Here is a 10,599-nt window from a genome sequence, read left to right on the forward strand (position 1 = left end):
ATTTTCAGCTCAACTCATTCAAGTGTAATAAAACAATGCAAAAAGTGCTGGAGGACTGTGGGCCCGGCTCCTCTCGCTGTTGAAGGAAAAGTTGAAATTGGAAATAAGACAACGGCACAAACGTTATGCGAAGCTGCTTCCATGTAAAGTCCCTTCACTGAGTGGTTGTTTCTCTTCCTGGTTTGGTCTTTAATGAAAAACATTTTGTCATGTAATATGCAGGTCGGTTCATCATCACAACAAGCAGGCCTTTAATACTTAATCAAATCATAGATATTCACACTAATATTCACACACTGAAGCCTGTCTGATGAGAGTCTTGCAACAAAGCAATTCATGGACTCGCAGCTTGTCATGTCTCAGTTGTTGCCTTCGTCATGCTCTGTTGTTCAGTTGCATCTCCTGCGATAATGCTCAGGGGATTAGCAGGTAACAAGGCAGCAGCGCTCCTTTGAGGATGTTGCGCGTGGCTTTGAATGTCTCGCACAATACTACATAAACGGAGGGGGACTACCACCAAATGGTGATTTCCCGGCTACGCAGGGAGCCTCCTCCTGGATAATGTGGTAATGAAAGGTGACAGGAAGGACTCAGGGTCTGGAACGAAGCCGGGGCAGCTGGTCGGAGCAGGAGAATAGGAAGCGGTGTGCACCCGGGCTAAAGTGCAGCGAGAAGCAAATTAAAGCTCATATCTGCCATCTCCCTCGCCTCCCTGCACTTTCCTGTTTGGACTTGAAGGTGATTGGGAGCCAAGGCGGTGACAGTTGACGGAAGCTGCGCGGAGGAGAGAGTATTTATTTACAGTGAGATGCAGCGATGCTTGTTCAGGATGCGGTTTCACGCAGGATGTGCCGTTCCCTCCCCCCCCCCCAGCCTCCCCTCCACACACACACCTCCTCCCATCTTTCTCATCTCCACCCTCACACTACAATCCCCAGGTTTGATCAAGAATGGGAAGTGGGTTATTGGGGAGGGGGGGTTGGCCTGCTGCAGGGCCAGGCAGGCTGCATTGTGTAAGAGGCTGGGTCTGGATACAGCCAGCAGAGAGCTCACTCAGCATGCCTTCCTGCCTGGCCCAGGAGGAGGTATCAAAGTCAACACAGGTCACTGAGAAAAAGGAGTGTGACGCTTTAAGACTGCAGTGTGTCTCAGAAATTCTCTTTAGGTGTTATAGAAAAAGGAAAATGGTGTGTGTGTGTGTGTGTGTGTGTGTGTGTGTGTGTGTGTGTGTGTGTGTGTGTGTGTGTGTGTGTGTGTGTGTGTGTGTGTGTGTGTGTGTGTGTGTGTGTGTGTGTGTGTGTGTGTGTGTGTGTGTGTGTGTGTGTGCGCCCTGCCAGGAATTCCACCTTGTAAAGCAGGGGTTGGGGGGAGTTGAAGGTTTGTAAATCCCAGTAATTACACTGTACAGTGTGGTTGCAGTACAATTACCTTTGTCGTCACCCTACAATACAGTATTCACATTACGGTAAACTGCGCATTTTAAGGTTGCAAGTGTGTGCAACATTATTTCGTACCACCCAAGAATAGATGTACAGGAAATCTGAATTTATTAGTCGGATGAGATTGAACATGTAGCAGGCACAACTTTTCTTGCCATCCCTGCTTTCATCTGAGGGGATCCTGGGTAGCAAACACGTGGGTGTACTGAAAAGGTGAGCCGTTCAGATCTCTGCTCGCTGGCTGTCATGCCGGCATTAATCCGCCCAAAGTTTCAAAGGCAGGTTTTATGACCTGCCTTACGGCCTCATCTGTGTGGACAGCGGCATCTAAACTCTGGAGAACCTGCCACATAAAACGCACATCTGTTAAAGCCTAAATTGTAAAACAGCCCCCGCGTGTCCAGGCAGCGTTGAGTTAATAATACACTCAGAGCACAACTTATAACACTCCCCGCAAGCAGCAGCAGCAGCAGTGATTGTCTTACATTCACTTCTTTTGATCAGCTTTTATATCTTTTTTGCCCATTGTAATTTTATGTCTTTTTCAGAGTTTTTGACCTTCAAAGAGTGTATGTTATTATCTTTCTGGCATGCACGGTTTCTGCTGCAGCTGCACATTAGAAGGTGTCTATATAGCCAAAAAGAATGTGAAAAGCCAGGATTGTTAAGGTACTGTCAGGGGATTGAGTCCTTATTCGTATCCTATTTCATTTTACCGTTCTGTTGATTGAGGCAGCGACATCCCATCTGAAATGCACATTTGCTAATTAAAGAGTAAACACAGCTCCTTGTAAACACCTGCTTAAAATCTTTTTTGTCTTTGCAGTGTTTCACACTGAACACTTGTCAGAAAGAGCTTTTTTTTTTACAGAAAAGGCAGACCACTTCCTTTCCATTAAACAGCCTTATTTTGCGAGATAGAATGACTGACAAGTAGCGATAAATCCAACAATAATAGAGAATTGCTGCGCCGCTAAACAGCCTAGTAGCATTACCAAATAATGGCAACTATTATGCTCAGTCTCCAGTGTATGAGGTACTATTAACAGATTGGTGAGTGATGCAACTTGAGCAGCAGTTGTCATTACAGGGATACAGTTATTACGCACTTTTGGCAGCTCAGGCTCTTAAAGAGGAAGTGTGGTTTCTCCTGTTAAGGTATTCAATCATTGCTCCTATCTGTAATGTCCTGTATGTTGATCTGTGCCCTGCCTGCTCCCGTCTGGGCCCTGAAAGCAGGGACAGATGCTTAGCTTTGGTCCTGGGGGAGGGAGGGACACACACACAAAACAACATAAATCTCAGGGCTGATTTGAGGTTTGTTCAAAGGCAAATAACCTGAGGGAGAGCTGTTATGTGGTTCTGTCGTGTACACAGTGTAGGTGCTTGCTTGGAATCGCCGTGACATGCAGACATTGTTGGTTCGTGGAGGGTAGTAACAGAACTAAATGTCAGTTTGTTTGTTTTATTAAAAAGTGTTGCAGCTACAGTATATTTTGTCAATGTTTTACATGGATATGATTCCTCTGGCTGAACTTTCATTGGGTGTTTGGTGGTGCTGTCGTGTCGTGTCGTGTATAAGGTTTTGTGGATGTTGAGGATTATCACTTTATATACAAAATCCAGCATCTATAGATCAAAAAGATGATGTTGCAAACTGTGCAAGTCATCAGAGGCAAGGTATTTTAGTTCCTGATTATTGGTTACTGGTTTAGCTGCATATGAAGGTGCAGTTGCAGGCTGGAATGTCTGTGAATGATGACAAGTAGGGATTACCTGTGACGGCCGTAATTAATTGGTCAGTATGGGTTAACTCTGTTCAGGAGAACATGTCATACATGCTTCTCCTTTATATAAAAGCAAATGTAAGAGCTTTAAAGTATAGCACCACCTGATGTAATGCTCTTGCTTTATTGTGGACTTTATGTACTTTATGCAGAGATTGATTTTAAGTGAATTTGATCTGATAGATTTGAGTGAATTTATAATATTTCTACATATTGTAGTGAAGAAACATGCCTTCAGTTCTAATGAGTTGAATGTACCTTAAAGCTTATTCCATTAATAAGCAGAAGTAACCATATTCAAAAGCAGGTGAATTAAGCCAGAGAAGGTCAAATAAATTCCAGGTTGTAACACCTGTGAGTGCTGAAGGCACAGCGGGAACCATCAAAGAATCTCAACTGATTTTATTCATCTCTCTGTTGTGACAGTGTCTGTGATTGATAATGACGACATGGTCACATCGCGCATGAATCGCAGAAGATTTCTTATTTATTGTCATAGCAAAGGCTCTATTTGAGTGGAAGCTGGGTCTTAGCCTAATTGATGTTTTGGAAGATGAGCTCAATTGGATGAGTCATTAGGCCTATTACCAGAGTTTTATTAAATGCCCCCACCCAAAAGGAGGAAAAAAAATCCGTTGTGGAATATTTCCTCCCTAGAATAACAGAAGGTTGGATTGGTAAAAGGCAAATAATATATGTGTGAGATTGATCAGTGAGTAGCGACCCCATTATCTCCTGAGATGTTAATTACACTGTGCTCAGCTTGCATGTCAAAAGGCAGATAATTGAAGAAGGTAAAAGATGTGCCACACTTTATTTATGCTTTCACTTGGAGCTGGTAGAAGAGCTTCTTTCTTCTCTCCTTTTTTGTCTACGATGTATTTATTGTTGGGTAATATTACATTGTCTGGGTTGATCATTTCGCAATGATATTATTCATAATCATTACTGTGGCCTGTGTGTGCGCGTGTGTGTGCGTGTGTGGGTTACACACAGGAATCTGCGCTGTCTCTATATTCACTGTTGCAGCTTCCTAAAATGATTTACATGAAATTGTCTCAACCTCTTTAAGTTCTTACACTTTTTGGATGCAGCTCATTTCTAGCTCAATTTTACTTTACATTCAACAACTTTTTTGAATATATAGGAGATGTACGCCTGCAGTCACACTGATATTCTGCCTGTTGCTAAAAAGTGCAGGTCCCTATAGGCCACAAGCTGACAGGAGCTGTGGCTCCTCAAATTTCATCTGATGTAAACAAAGAATTGAACTGTCATTCACTCCTATTTTCAAATGAAATGCCTGCTTGCTGCAACCATTAATGTGCTACAGTGACTACAGTATGGCAGCTAGATGATGACAGCAGGAGTGGTGAGGCGTAACACAAATATAAAAAGAGAGGGCATGGAAACTTTTTTGGGAGAGTCTCAGTGCTGCTTTCCAGGGCTGAAGGTTCAGTGTCTGCCAGAGTGCTTCTCTGAAATACACAGTGAGGTGAGAGGGCGCAAAAAGCACAGAAACCCTTGAAAAGCTTTCTCTTTTTTTAACATTGTTTATGTTTTGAGTGTAGTTCCCCCATCCGAGCAGCTCGGTGTCTGCGAACTTCCTATTGACAGCATGTAAGCCATAGGGGACACGCTGTACTTAAAAAAAAAAATCTTGTTTGTCGCATGCTTATAGAGATAGCGTCAAAACTCTGTTTCCTGTGGTTTCCTGTGGAGAACTGTGGTGTCTCTGTGTGCTGCAATTTACAAGTGCACGTGAACGCTGTCTGCACTCCCAAAAGCGAATGTGCACATATGCATACACACACACACACACACACACACACTCCAGAGTCTTCTCTTTTCTGTGGTGTCATCATGACGTGGGGCGGAGCCTCAGGGGAGTGGCCAGATTGTGGTCATCACGCCTCAGGCCTGATGGACAGTTGCCGCTCAGATGATTTAGTGCATCACCTGGTGGACACTGCGAAGAATGAGCACAGCATGATGGGAAAACCTCCAAAACACTGGGAAATACAGCCTGGTGAGCATATCACTGCACGATGCTTTAGACAGTGGTATTTCTCTCTGGTTTTGTGTATGCTTTTTCTTGTTATATATAGTATTAGCTGTTTTTTTTCCGTGTCCTAAGATGTCTCAGAATCAGCATGACATCATCCCACCAGCTTATGATGATGATAAGGGCCACTGATTAAAAATGAATGGACAATGTCAGGAGCTGAGGGCCGCTTCACCTTTACTCCATCAACATCAGAAGTGGATAGCCCCACCCTGACTCACACACACACACACACACACACACACACACACACACACACACACACACACACGACCACCACCACCACACACACACACACACACACACACACACACACACACACACACACACACACACACACACACACACACACACACACCTTTACTTTGCTTTGTCAGACCAATATCTAAAATCCATTAGCATTTTTCCACTTGTTTATCTGCCTTGCCGGCAGACCCGAAGGCTCCATAAGGCAGACAATGAACTTCATTGGATTTAAAGTTTTTATGGTATTAAGTTTGAAGTGTTTTTCTCATTTTGGCCACTTTTTGTTTGCCAGAGAAAGACCTCTGCTCTCTCAGATGCCAGCGAGCAGTATTTTGCTGTGGCAGTGCAGTCTTATCTGCGCTTGAGGTCTGTACTTTAATGGGCTTTATTGATCTAAACAACATCAGGGGTTGCGGTGATGTTATTAAGGCAGAGATAACTTCTGTGTAATTCCACTCCAACAATATATTAGCCTTTTATTGGTCTAAATAACTTTGCCTTTTAGACAGTAATGCACCAGTAAGTCACAGCAGCTCTTCATGTCGGCAGGATCTTAATAAAGCATTTCCTCTGGACATCCTGCTGCGGAGAGAGTGAAAAACGACAGGTTAAAAGGCATGCTGGGAAGTTTCCATGCCATCACTGTAAATGATCTCTTTTGAATACATAAATAAAGCTAGAAGAGAGCTGTGAACGGGAAGGGGGTGGCCAATTGGTGCAAGTTTGCACAGACATGTGTTCCAGTGCCTTCTCTGTTTCACACATGGAAGTCCTGTGAGGAGGATCTCTGCACGCTCCAAAAGGAGATGGACTGGAATATGTGCAGCATCGTGTAGGCAGGAGCAGACTGCTGTTGCGCCGTTAGCATGTGGTTGTATTTATTGCTGAAATAAAAAAATCAGCTTAATTAATCATTTGAATTGCCGGTCAGAAGATACAGCTATCAGAAACACAATACAACACAATAAAAGCATAAAAAAAAACAAATGAGGAAGAAAGCAAAGTGGAAGCAGACATGGCTTTATATTTAGCATGTGTGTGTGTGTGTGTGTGCGGGAGCATGCGTACTGTAGGAACCACCGTCAGGCTTGTAAATGATAGATAATGATAGTGATAGTTATTAAATGAAGCCAATCATTTAACACAGAAACAAATTGTCGAGTAAATCATTATTGTGAATAATAATAATGACAACAGTAGATATAAGAATAGATGGAAAATAACAATGATGGTGCAGACGCCGTCCTGTAACTTATAACCAGAGTAAGGGTTGTGACGAATGATATGGAATCACATTAATCATAGCTTTTGTTTTTGATGTTTGTTGTTTATTGGTAGATTTTTCTGTATTGATTTAATGTACACGGTGCGTTGTGTGCCTGCAAACGTCTTAATGGACAGTTGCAATATTTCTTTCCTTTCAAGGGCAGCATATATCTAATATTTATATGAAATAACGAACCCATTTATCTGGAAGTGTGTTTTCAAGCGGTGGGGGGTAGGGCTTTATAATTTGCAGCTATTTAAAGCCTTGGTTTTGGTAATGAATTATTTTGTCATCTCGACTATGATGAGATTCATCTTTAATAACTGTAACAATTATTTTATTAAAAAGAGAAGCCATGCATTATGGCTATCTCGCCAAGGTCTCAAGCTGGAAGGAATTCTCATTAAGAGCATTATATTACCCCGGTGTGCTTCCAGTTGGATGTCCCGCTGAAATTACATTAGGTGTCAACAATGTTTGTGTTAGAAGTAAGCAGTCATATTTACAGAGGCTAGCTTTTTCATTTGCTGCCTGACACTGGGAGATGGATTAAAAAAGATACTAATGCTCTGTATCTGATTAAGTCACTTGGAGAGAAACTCCTCTAAAGTGTTGACTTTTAATATAAAGCAAGCACTGTTCTGTCATCAGCGTAGACATAAATCTTTATGCGGAGATGAGGAACTTTTGATTGTCTGAGATTAGTTTGTGATTTATTTAGTTGGCACACAGGACTGTTATCGCCCCTCATTCCCAACATTTAGATCCTTCCTAAAGTCTAAGCATCAGGTTGTTTGTGTCATGATTGATTTGTCAGTGTCTTTTCATCTACATCCTGTGTTTCTTCTGATGGTTAGCGTGGTGTGCAACGTTGTGTTATGTTAATGGTTTCAGGCCCAGGGTTGCTGCTAATGACATGGTTGTAATTGTTTGTCAGTGTGATAATGTGTGATTTCCTATTTCCATGTGAAGTTGGACATTTGATGAAGGAGGGATCTTGTCAGGAAGACAAAGTGCTGTCATTTGTCACCAGCTAAATGAGCTTCTCTCCAGACATCCCCTTGGTTTTCAGTGGCAATATTACATTCACAGATCTTTTTTTTTTTGGGGGGGGGGGGGGGTTATTGCCAGGATTTCCACATGATTCAGTACTTTGTGCGAGAGAGCCTAGATTAAGATCGAACCAACAATGAGCTCAAAGTTTCATAGAGTCACTCAGGTTGTGTTCTGTGCTGACATATAGAAATCTGTTAACTGTATTTCACAGAAAGACAGAAGTGAAATTACAGAGTGTGGTAATCTTTTATTCTTAGTGTGTGCTAGGAGTCATCACTTCCTTAAACTTAACATTTTTAAACTGGGAAACTATTTCATCATCTTCAGAGGAGAGACTGTCAGTTCACGTACACGTTGAGTTAAGAGTTTGAGATTTTATCTTATAGTAAAATCGCTGTCTTTGTCTAAGAATGGATGATACATTTTGTCCATTTTGTCTCTCCAGTAATATCATAAACTTATGAGGCACATAATTGCAGCAATTGAAGGACACGATTGTGTGACTGCTTTCATACTTTCCAATGTCTTTGATGTAGTCGCCCCCTGAACAGGCTGCTTCTGTTTCTGATTAGACTGGTTCCATATTGTGGGGTTGGGGGCAGATCCTTCCTAGTCAACAATCTAATGAGCTAAACAAGCCAAACAAAGGACAAGTGTAGTGAATAGGTCTCCTGGGGGAGCTACTTATTGTCACAATTTCCCCTCTGTCTTCTCTTTCCACTCCATATCGATTCATGTCTTCATCGGTTATGCTCCGTCCTCTGTAGCACACATGGCTGGTGTAATCAGCTAAATGTAGCCTCTGCTTTCTTATTATTACCTGGGTGCTTAACACTGAGATTTTTTTTCCTTCAAGGACAAATGTTGTAGGAGAAGGCAGATCCTGTGTGAAGTCCCCCAGCTCTCGCCGAGCGGCAGATCCCTTTTCTGTGCCAGCTGTTCTCTCAGATACACCAGGCCGTGCTGAAATTCTCTTAATATAATTCTGGGGGCTCAAGAGAATTGTGCAAAACAAGCGTGCCAGCCAGGAGAACGTTGAATTTTTCATCAGTGGGCCTCAACTCGCTGAGTTAGTGGGCAGCGCTCTCATTCATGAGCAGATGTTCAGCGCAGTTACACTCTGCAGTTAATGTGAACTTGCTGGCCTCTCTGCCATTGGCTGCAAGGACGTTGGCAGCGACCTGGCATCTGAGAATTACTCCCAGTAAAAGGCGCAGGCCTGGAAAGTGTAGCCCGGGCCTTTTTTAGCCACTTCCCAGCCCAGGAGCTGGATCCTGAACAGGGGAAGGCACTGACAGGCCATCCGTCTTCAGTCAGACAGTGATGAAACACTAGCCACTGTCGTTCAGGGAATAGCAGTGAAATTCCTGGAGATAACTTACACAAGTTTACGTTCATTTCTAATGAGTGGCTAACACCACGGAGCAGGTGAAATATACTAGATGTTCATGAGATATCAGTAAAGGTAGGTACAAGTCCCAGAGGTCTGTCTGAAACAATCTGACATGCAGAGGAATTATTCTGGTACCCTTGAAAGAGGAAATTCATAGAAACAAGGCACCTGCGAGGGGTAATATTTTGGCCCTGGTAGGTCTATAGCTGAAACCAGCTGGTGCTGTGGTCAGCCTGGTGGGCTGTATCCTCTCCCCAGCCTGGTGCTTCAGACATCTGCATGCCCAAGCTGCTCAGCCTGGGTTTGATGTGGCCATACAGATCTGTAATAGTTTCCTTCTAACTAAGCAAAATGCCATTTGATTTAAAGTGCCATTAACTGGTCAGAGTGTGTATGTGACACCAGATTTAGTAGGCGGCATGCCAATCATCTCGAGCCTGTGTGTGTGTGTGTGTGTGCGTGAAAGTCATCACAGTAAAGTTGTGCATATGGGACTTAAGCGGTGGAAATGACAAGCTCTTGTTTCCTCTGCACGTCTCATTTTCACTTTCTAATTGGTCGTTTTCAGGTTGGCTTTACGAGAGCAAAACTAATTAGTGTTTCTAAATTCAGCTGAAAAAAAAAAGTCACCCAGCTTGATTGTTCTGGTTTCCTCTCTTGTGTCAGGCGCTCAACAATAAAATAAGACTCTAATCATTTTCAAATTGCTCATATTTTTAAACCCCAGAGCTGAATGTCACTCCCGGTCTCTTGGCATTTTGTTTGGCTAGATCAGGGAACAGTGGTTGCCCTCTCGCCTGTGCGCTCTCTTTGTGAGTCGTGGGAAGTTGGGACTCGGGGCCGGTGGAAAAGAAAAAAAGAACTGTTGTGTTTTAGGTGGGGTTGTTTCTGCTTTGATTGGGAACGTCCTGCTGACAGGAGCAGCCTAGCAAGTTTACAGTAGCTGTGACATTGCTGTTACCTTTATTGAAAGTGCTCCAGCTGCAGCGAGCCCTCAGGAAGCCCAGCGCGGGCCCACATGGGCGGCTGGCGGCCCACAGAGAGGAGAATGAGCCCTGTTTGAGTTGGCAGACACTCCCCTCTCGGGGAACTTTTGCTGCCTCTGCAGAAAGGCCAGTGGCGGCGGCTCTGGTGGGGCGGCGGTGATTCTCGGGGCAGGATGGGCTTTTTCCACCTCTCCTCCCTTTCAGGAAACACATTTTGCTGTTTCTTCCCTCTGTGTTTGCAAACGGAGGGAAGGAGTTAAGGCTAAGGGGCATGGGGCAGTGGGACTGAATGACAGAGCTCAGCTGTGAGAGGCTGAGTGCTAACGTGTGATGATTTGCAAGGGCAGTTTAATACCCTGA

This window comes from Chaetodon trifascialis, chromosome 3 (genome assembly GCF_039877785.1).
Source record: "Chaetodon trifascialis isolate fChaTrf1 chromosome 3, fChaTrf1.hap1, whole genome shotgun sequence".
In the NCBI taxonomy this organism is placed as follows: Eukaryota; Metazoa; Chordata; class Actinopteri; order Chaetodontiformes; family Chaetodontidae; genus Chaetodon; species Chaetodon trifascialis.